Consider the following 10,155-nt stretch of genomic DNA (forward strand, 5'->3'; position numbering starts at 1 on the left):
TAAGGGGAGTCGAGGGACGAAGAAAGGATCGAATCTATTGTCAACAGAACCCTAGTTTTCATAATCGGCGAGTAATTTTCGACTGAAACCTTCGAGATCTACTTGCCCTCTACTTCCAACGAAACCCTAGTCTACAATATGTAGGCATTGACAAATTAATCCTTTGTCAATTGGCGCCGTCCGTGGGAATTAGAGGTTGCAAGGAGCTGATCTCGATGGCACGTCCGGAATCGTCGACTTCGTCGGTGGCTAGCAATGCGATGGATCGAGGTAAACGGGAAAAACCGATCTAGTCGATTTTATTCCTCACCCGCCCTCCCGTATGGATGCATGTGCCTATCCGGAGGAGCCCATCGTCATGACGTTCGGAGAATTCCGATTTGGCGTCAACAAGGAAGGATCCTACCGTCTCGAAGTTCCGATCTCGTCGGAATTTTCAGCGGTCGATTCTGACTTTTCGTCGAGTGACGAGGAGTTTTCGTCGCCACGCTTCATCGACACCATGGCAAGCGGAAAGCTCGCCAAGATCTTCAGCGACACATCTTTCGAGTCGTCTGCGGACTCCTTTATAAGCAGCGATTCCAACAGCGTCGACAGCTTCAACTTCATCGACAAATCTGTTGCCATCGGAAAGGTCTTCACCAATCTATATGATGGTGTCACCAATCCCGACAAAAATTAATACTCAAAATACCATCAAATCTGTGCAATTGAAGAGGCAGGCCGAGCAGAACCAGAGACGTCAGAGGCTTTCGATGATTTGGGAAATCCATACGTCGATCCCGCTGATCTTAGAAGAGGCTTAGGCACTAAATATGCTGGGTCTTCATCTCGCGTAAGAGTTCAACTTCCGCAAGCGACATGGGATAGGGCCGCAAGAGCCATGGATGGTTCAGTAACCAATGACCACCACTCGCTACTGCGAGAAGAATTACAAGCCTATCAATATAAACTTGCTCGGGTGAGTAGGGAGCTGGAAAAACAGACAACATCCCCGAATAGAAGAAAAGAGGCGACCTCCGCGTCAAGCGGTGCGTCGAGCGAGCTCGGTCGACAATCAGAAACTTCGGGAGATAGCCATAGAGACGCTCGAAGAAGAGCAAGGTCTCGGCTGCAAAATATACCTGAAGAAGAGAGAGGAAACATAATTCAAAATCTCGACATGTCCTTCATGTCGATTGATACAAGGGGAAATATCATCCCGAAAACGCCAGAAGCAGGATACATGGCAACGCAAGCTTACATCCTCGCGTCCAGACCACCCCTGGAGACCCGAGAGAAGCATTGTTTAATATGGCGATGGCTGGAGTTGGAGTTATGGGAACAGCGTTTGCAGTCACGCCTCCCGAAGAAAATCCTAGGCAAAATAGTCCACGACCCACCGCAGCGGTGCAAGATCCACCAAGAACAAGTGGGGCAAGAGACACATCAGCTCAAGTAAGGGTGGATAGAGCGCGACAAGAAAGAAGAGAACGTCAGCATTCACCAGAAGTTGCCGACGAAGATATGTGTGGGCTCCCATGCTTTACGAGACGAGTTCGAAAAACTCGCGTCCCGAAAGGGTTTAAGTTGCCCGAAAATTTCAGGAAATTCGATGGCCTGCAGGATCCCGAGGATTGGCTCGTTGATTATCTCGAGATGGTAAAGCTAGTAGGAGGAATCAGAGCAACAGCCATGCAAAGTATCCAAGTTCATCTGAGTGGTGCCGCGAGATCTTGGATAAAGAAACTTCCCCAGTGTTCCATCGACAGCTGGGATAGTTTTGAGGACATCTTCGTGAGGAATTTCCGATCCACCTGCAAGAAACCTGCGTCATTGGAAGAGTTAAGGGCGTGTCGACAGAAACACGACGAGTCGATGAGGAAATATATACAGAGGTGGAACATTATTAAAAACTCGGCAGAAGATATATCTGACGAGAGAGCAATAGACGCGTTTGTGGCAGGAATTCGACGAGAAGATTTCGTCGAGGACTTAGGAAGAACCAACCCTAAGACAATATCAGCATTGATGGAGATAGCAAACAAGTGGGCAGATGGAGAAGATGCGATATACAACAAGCGACATAGGTCGCCAGAGGAGGATCGCGGTCGAAATTTTCAAAATAGAAGGCGATTTTCTCGCTAGTTCTACAATAATGATGCACCTGGCCACATATCGGCTGGTTTCGAGGAAACTCTGGAGGAAATAGTCGAGAAGATTACCAAAGGAGCAATGAACAACAAGGTGACAATAGAGGTGATTTCCGCGGGAATAGGCAAAATAGTGGACCAAGGTTTCAAAGACCTTATGTGTCCCCCGAGGAGATGATGAACGGACCGTGTCAGATGCACTTTTATCTCGACAGCAACGGAAAGAGGCAGTCAGGACATCTCCAAAAGGACTGTCGCAACTTTCAGGCAATGTTGCGAGCTGCAGGAATTGCAAATGCCCAAGCAATGAACAGAAACCCCCAGGGGCCAAGGAGTGAGATTCACCTCCCACCTCCTCCCGCAATTACGGACGAAAATCGGCACCAGCTCAGAATAGCGGCAGCACCACACCCACCTCCATATGTTGACCCCAACTCCAACGGTGCGGTCTCGATGATTCAGAAAGCTAGGCCATCTAACAGGGCGCAGAAGGTGATCTCACGGCAAGTGTTCATGGCAGAGAAGATGCCTCCACCAACAGTTGAGTACCTAAATTGGTCGGGGCAAGACATTGGCTTCACAATTGCGGATCATCCACATCAAGTTCCTCGACCATGACAATCGGCACTCATCTTACCCGCAGTAATTGCTGGCTTTGACGTGTCGAGAGTTTTTATAGATGGTGGCAGCAGTTTAAACCTTATGTATGCAGATACATTGAGGAAGATGAACATATCCCTGGCAAACCTGAAACCAACTGATACATGTTTTCATGGGATCACACCAGAGAAGCCAAGTTATCCGTTTGGCAAGATCAATCTCGACGTTCAGTTTGGAACCCGAGAAAACTACAGGATAGAGAATCTTGAGTTTGAAGTTGTGGATTTTCCGTCGCAATATCACGCCTTGTTGGGACGACCAGCATATGCCAAGTTTATGGCGGTACCACATTATGCGTACCTATTGTGGAGGTTGCCTGGACCCAAGGGACCTATCACAATTAAGGGAAGTTTCGCGCTGTCTGATAAGTGCGACAAGGATTTTCATCGATTGTCAGAAACTTTCGGGATGCAAGCAGAATATATGGCGCCAAGGCTCACTGATTATGATGTGCTGCCAGATGCAGGGAGGTCTCTCGGAGAGCCAACCTTCAACACTGCCAAGGATTCAAAAGAGGTGCAGATCCACCCGACGGACCCAAAGAAAACGACATCCATTGCAGCAAACATGGATATCGCATAGGAAAGCGCGCTCGTCGAGTTCCTCCGTGAGCACTGGAAAATCTTCGCATGGTGTCCAGATGACATGCCAGGAGTACCCAGGGAACTTGCCGAGCACCACCTTAACTTGGATCCTCTCGCGAGACCAATCAAGCAACCTTTGCGGCGTTTTTCGGAACCAAACCGCAAAGCTATGTTATCAGAAATAGATCGACTCAAAGATGTTGGTTTTATCAAAGAGATATCTACAGAAGCCACGTGGGTAGCTAACCCAGTGATGGTGCCGAAGAAAAACACGAAAGTCCTTCGCATGTGTGTCGACTTTACGTGTCTCAATAAACACTGTCCTAAGGATCACTTTCCCCTCCCAAGGATCGATCAAATCATCGATTCCACGGCAGGATGTGAACGTCTTTCCTTCTTGGACGCATACTCTGGTTATAACCAGATCAGATTAAAAGAAGATGATGAAGCCAAGACAGCGTTCATAACACCTTATGGCGTGTTTTGCTACAAAACAATGCCCTTTGGTTTGAAAAACACGGGAGCAACATATCAGCGGATGATGCAGAAGTGCCTTGTGATACGTCCATTTTGCATCACTATTTTATATCATAATTTGCTGTTATTCATTGATATATTTCATATTTAGAGATGATACTTATGTTATTTCATCTATTTTGCATGTTTCATGATCATTGGAGAATTATTCACCGGAGTCAGGATTCTGCTGGAAAAAGCACCGTCAGGACACCATATTTCTGAAGATCAACAATTGACGGAAGTTATACGAAAAATCCTATTTTTCCAGAAGGCGAAGGAGCCAAAAGGAGGGGCTGAGAGGGGCCACCATGGGCCCCCCCATAGGCCGGCGCGGGCCTAGGCCTGGCCGCGCCGCCTTGTGGGGAGGGGGCCCACAACCCCTCTGGCCGCCTCTCCTTCGCGTACTTTTTCGTCCCGAAAACCTAAGCCCCAGGGAGTTACGGAGAATTCACAGAGCCACCTCTGCGGGGCGGAGAAACACCAGAGAGAAAAGAGCTCTCCGGCGGGCAGGAATCCGCCGGGGAAATTCCCTCCCGGAGGGGGAAATCGACGCCATCGCCATCGTCATCGAGCTGGACATCATCTCCATCATCATCACCATCATCTCCATCGTCTACGCCGCCATCTCCACCGCTGCATCTCGTCACCGCTGTAACAATTTGGGTTGGATCTTGATTGTTTGATAGGGGAAACTCTCCCGGTGTTGATTACTACTTGTTATTGATGCTATTGAGTGAAACCATTGAGCCAAGGTTTATGTTCAGATTGTTATTCATCATCATATCACCTCCGATCATGTTCCATATGATGTCTCGTGAGTAGTTCGTTTAGTTCTTGAGGACATGGGTGAAGTCTAAATGTTAGTAGTGAATTATTGTTGAGTAGTATTCAATTTTATGATATTTAAGTTGTGGTGTTACTCTTCTAGTGGTGTCATGTGAACGTCGACTACATGATACTTCACCTTTATGGGCCTAGGGGAGTGCATCTTGTATTCGTTTGCTAATTGTGGGGTTGCCGGAGTGACAGCAACCTAAACCCTCGTTAGTATATCGGTGCAGGAGGGATAACAGGATTTCAGAGTTTAAGGTTGTGGTTAGATTTATCTTAATTACTTTCTTGTATTTGCGGATGCTTGCAAGGGGTATAATCACAAGTATGTATTAGTCCTAGGAAGGGCGGTGCATTAGCATAGGTTCACCCACACAACACTTATCAAAACAATGAAGATTAATCAGCCGTATGAAGCGAAAGCACTAGACTAAAATCCCCGTGTGTCCTCAAGAACGTTTGGTCATTATAGGTAAACAAACCGGCTTGTCCTTTGTGCTAAAAAGGATTGGGCCACTCGCTGCAATTATTTCTCTCGCATTTTATTTACTTGTACTTTATTTATCTGCTATATCAAAACCCCTGAATACTTGTCTCGTGAGCATTTACGAGTGAATCCTTCATCGAAACTGCTTGTCAACACCTTCTGCTCCTCGTTGGGTTCGACACTCTTATTTATCGAAAGTACTACGATATACCCCCTATACTTGTGGGTCATCAAGACTATTTTCTGGCGCCGTTGCCGGGGAGTGAAGCGTTATTGGTAAGTGGAATTGGTAAGGAAACTATTACTGTACGTGCTGATTTTGTTTCTGCTTTCTACTATAAGTCATTATGGAGAGATCCTCCCTTGAAATTCTATTTGGGAAATCTACTACTACTGCAACGGTAGTGGATGAGGCGCCAGGTGAGGAAGTAGTACCATATAAAATACCTATGAAAATTATTGAACGTGTTGTGGATAACCGCTATGAAGGGGATGGAACTGTTCATCCTGGAGATCATTTACTGTTTTTACATGAATTATGCGGGTTATTCAAATGTGCAGGTATTTCAATGGATCAAGTTAGGAAGAAATTATTTGTTATGTCGCTATATGGTAAAGCGGCGCATTGGTATAAACTGCTGAAGGATGGGCGTTCTCTTGATTGGAAGGATATTGTGCCTCTATTTTATTCCAAATTCTATCCTCCAAGTGAAATTCACAAAGATCGCAACCGTATATATAATTTTTGGCCTCATGATGGAGAGAGTATTGCCCAAGCGTGGGGGAGATTGAAGTCTTTAATGCTCAAATGCCCCATTCATGAGCTTCCTGGTAATATTATTATTGATAATTTCTATGCAAGACTTTCTTTTCAAGATAAAACCTTGCTGGATATTGCTTGTTTTGGATCATTCACGCGCAATAAAGAAGAGTTTAAATGGGACCTTCTTGATCGAATCCAAGAAAATGTTGAAGGATGGGAGAATGACAAAGGTAGAGTGTCAGGTATAAATTATAATTATGAATGCATTGAAACTTTTATGGATACTGATGAATATCGTAATATAAGTGCTACATATGGTCTTGACTCTCAAGTTGTTGCAAATATTTATAAAGCCTTTGCCTCTCATTTTGAATTGCCTAGGAAGAATTTTGATAAGTATCATGAACCATATAAAGATAAAACTGATTCACCTAAAGATAAATGTATTGAAATTAAAACTGTTGATCATGTTCTTCCTGAGGCTTATATTGAAAAAACTCCTTTCCCTGCTAAAATGAAGGAGTATTCTGTTATAACTAGTGTAGTTAATAAAAGTGCAAAGAAACCCATAGAACCTGAAGAACAAATAAAAGTTGAACCTGCTGTTGCATAGTTAAAGATCTTGTTGCTGAAAATGTGGAAGATGGTCATATTATTTTTTGTGAAGATGCTTCTAATATTGTTTCGCATCCTAATAAGTCTATGAAAGCCAGTGTTCATGTGCTCTCTGTTCGAATTGGTGATCATTGCTATTATGGTTTATGCGACATTGGTGCAAGTATTAGTGCCATTCCTTATGAGCTCTACACGGAAATTATGCATGAAATTGGTTCTTGTGAACTTGAAGATATTGATGTGGTTATTCGGCTAGCTAATAGAGAAACTATCTCTCCCATTGGTATTGTTCGAGATGTTGAAGTTCTATGTGGTAAGATTAAATATCCTGTTGACTTTTTGGTACTTGGTTCTGCTTGCTAGTAAGTTTTGTCCTATTATTTTTGGTAGACCTTTTCTAAATACATGTGGAGCTATTATAGATTGCAAGAAAGAGAAAATTGTTACTAAATTTGCAGGTGAATCTTATGAGTTTAACTTCTCTAAATTTGCCAAAACTCCTTATAAAGCTGATTTGCCTAATGATGATTTTAGAGTTGAACAGTGTGCATCTATTGCTCTTGCTCCTAGTAATCCTTTGCAGCAACATTTGGAGAACAGTGAGAGTGAAGTTTTTAGGGAAGAAAGGGATGAGCTTGATGAAATTTTCCTTCGTCAACCTATTCTTAAACATGACTTACCGGTTGAAGATTTAGGCGTAACACCACCACCAAAGGAAGATCCTGTATTTGATTTAAAGCCATTATGATGAGGTCTAAGACCCCGTGTGTGGCCCGATCTCGCGAATGACCCAAGATCCAAAGGGGGAAAGAGAGGGAGAGGCGGAAGAACACGAAGAACACGAAGAACACAACGCACACCAACCCGATACAATCGATACTTACCCTCGTGGCTCGATGGACCACGCCAATAGAATCACCACGGGAGAGACTCGAGGTAGAATCCCGGAGTGAGAGATCGGTGTTGAGGACGGAGGTAGGTGAGGGAGAGAGAGTGGGCTACACTAGAATCTCACTCACATAGATCCAATCATCCAACATGGGGTGCCTTGATACAAAGGGGATGAAACCCTAGGGAGACAAAGCTCAAAGTTATGTTTAAGCCTAAATCTTATCTAAGCAGCTATGGGGGCGAGCTGGGGTCTTATATAGGCATACAAGGCAACATGGGTCGAAAAGGCACAAGTTGGTGGGCCAAACCCGACGGATCCGGTCCTGGGGCCGGTCCGACCGGCCCAGGGCCGGCGGGTCCGGTCGTGGGGCCGGTCGACCGGTCGCCAACCGGAAATGTCGCGGATCTCCGTCCGGTTGTCGACCGGGCGCGCCCGGTCCGTGGCCCGGTCCGACCGGCCTCTGCGCGCGGCCTGTCCGGTCTGTGGCCCTGGTCCGACCGGCCTCTCGGGCTGGCCGGCCTGTTCCTCCCTCCTCTTCTTCCTCTTCCTTCTCCTCTTCTTCCCCTCTTCTTCTTCCTTCTTCCTTGCACCATGGGGGTTCCTTCTCTCTTGGTCCTTGTCGACGTCGACACCTATAGACATCAAGATGATAGGCATGAGGTAGCATACTATTCAAGTTGGTGTTGAGATCGACCATAGAGAGGAAGGAGTTCACCTTGACGTATATGTCGGGGTTTTGTGTTGTTGGTCCACTTGGGGGACTCCTTGGCCATGGTGTAGCGTCGACGATAGGCGGGGATGCACTTGTCGGTCTTGAAGCGGAGGTGTCCAAAAGCCACCCCGCATCATCTCCCCCCCCCTTGGGGAAGAGTCGTCCTCGACTCTTGCTCCTCCTCACCGATGAGGTAGACGGGAAGGACTTGTATAGGTGCCCTTGTGTCCTTAGGGATGCTCATCGTAGTGCAGGCGTCTTTGTTGTAGTCCATAACGGGTCTCCCATGTAGTGGTGGAGGGGCCAAGTCTCGGTCGAAGAAGAACAAGGGGAAAAACAACTTGCAAAAGGAAAGCTTGTGGGTGCCAACTTGGTGACCGGCGAACAAGAGGCTCTCAATCAAAAACGAAGCATCAGGTCGTTTCTCCAAGAGGCATGTGGCAAAAATGGTAATCGAAAGAGTGTCGATGTATCCAAAATTTGGTGGGGCAAAAGTTTGTGCATGTAAGAGTTTGGTTTGTAAAGTGTCAAAAATGTTGTGTGTAGCATTGTCCCACACAAATGGAACAATCAAAAGGCAAGTATCGGTGGCAAAATTTGGGGCAAAATTGTTATGTGCAATGGCAAAGCTATGGAGACTTCTAGCTTGGGAAAGTATGGTTGGTGTGAGCCGAGTATGGGTATCCTCAAGTGTCAAAGAATCCATTGCAATTGCCAAAGATGAAATGAGAAATCCAAAGGAGAGCAACTTTTGGTGTGACATGTGGCACAAGGTGCATAATGTGTCTCTCACATGTATGACATGATCCTTGAGATTCTCGGAGTGTATGATGATATCATCAATACATACAACAACCATTGTGCCAACAAGATATGTCAAGATATGTTGCATAAGAAGCAAAAGAGGTGACGAGGAATTGGACCAAACCGGAAGCTCGACAAGAAGCGTCGGAAACACATGAGGGTGAAGGCTTGTGGGAACATACCCTTTGGTGTGAGTCCCGCGGGTTAGGTCTTTGATGGGGTAGCTCTCAATTGCGCGTTTCGTGAGCTCATGCTCCGTAGCGGTGGAAGTAGTCATTCGGGTACCTATACACACAATAGCGAGAACAAAAAGCGTGTGTGCATGGTAGATGAAAACATCATCCATCATGATGTTCCATGTCTTGTGCACATCACCATTAGTGTCAAGCAAGATATTATGAAATGCATGGCGATGGTGCATATGGCAAGAAGGTGCATTCATGGCATGTGGTAACTTAGGATCATCAAAAATTGAGAAGGCTATGGGGGCCATCTCATGGACAATGAAATAAGCATTCTTGCATACCAAGCATAAGAAAGAGCAATTGTTCAAAATCTTGGATGCAAAGAACATGGAATAGTGCAAACATGTGGGGCAAAGCATGCGGAAGTTAATGTCATTGTTTTCAACATCATTGCAAGCAAGCGGAGCAAATATGAAACTCTCATAGCATGGCATGTTCATGGTATCACAATCAATCAACTCCACATGATCAACAATGTTAGGAAGCAAAGCATCACATGGGAATATGAAAGAATCAAGTGACGTAGCAAATGTATCATCAAGATCATGCATGCGCTCATAAGTCATCATGTCCACTAGTGGGATCATGGCATCATCAACACCTATGTTGTTACCTTTGAAGGCCGACTCATGTGATGTAGGTGTTGTGGAAGTAGGAGGATCCATGTGGTCGACATGTCCATCTTGGAGCAAGCATGGTGAGATATCATCGTCTTCATGCACCATGTACATCTTCTCCATGAGCGGGAACTCGTCCTCCGTGGAACCTAGTGCAACATAAGAAGACACAAGCGAGGGAGAGGTTAATGTGTTAGAAAATGCGATGTCCTCCATGGACCTATCATCTACCTCTCTCAACTCACTTTGTGTATCACTCATGTCCTCCAAATGGAAGCACTCAAACTCACATAT

The sequence above is a fragment of the Lolium rigidum genome, chromosome 6 (genome assembly GCF_022539505.1).
Source record: "Lolium rigidum isolate FL_2022 chromosome 6, APGP_CSIRO_Lrig_0.1, whole genome shotgun sequence".
NCBI lineage: Eukaryota > Viridiplantae > Streptophyta > Magnoliopsida > Poales > Poaceae > Lolium > Lolium rigidum.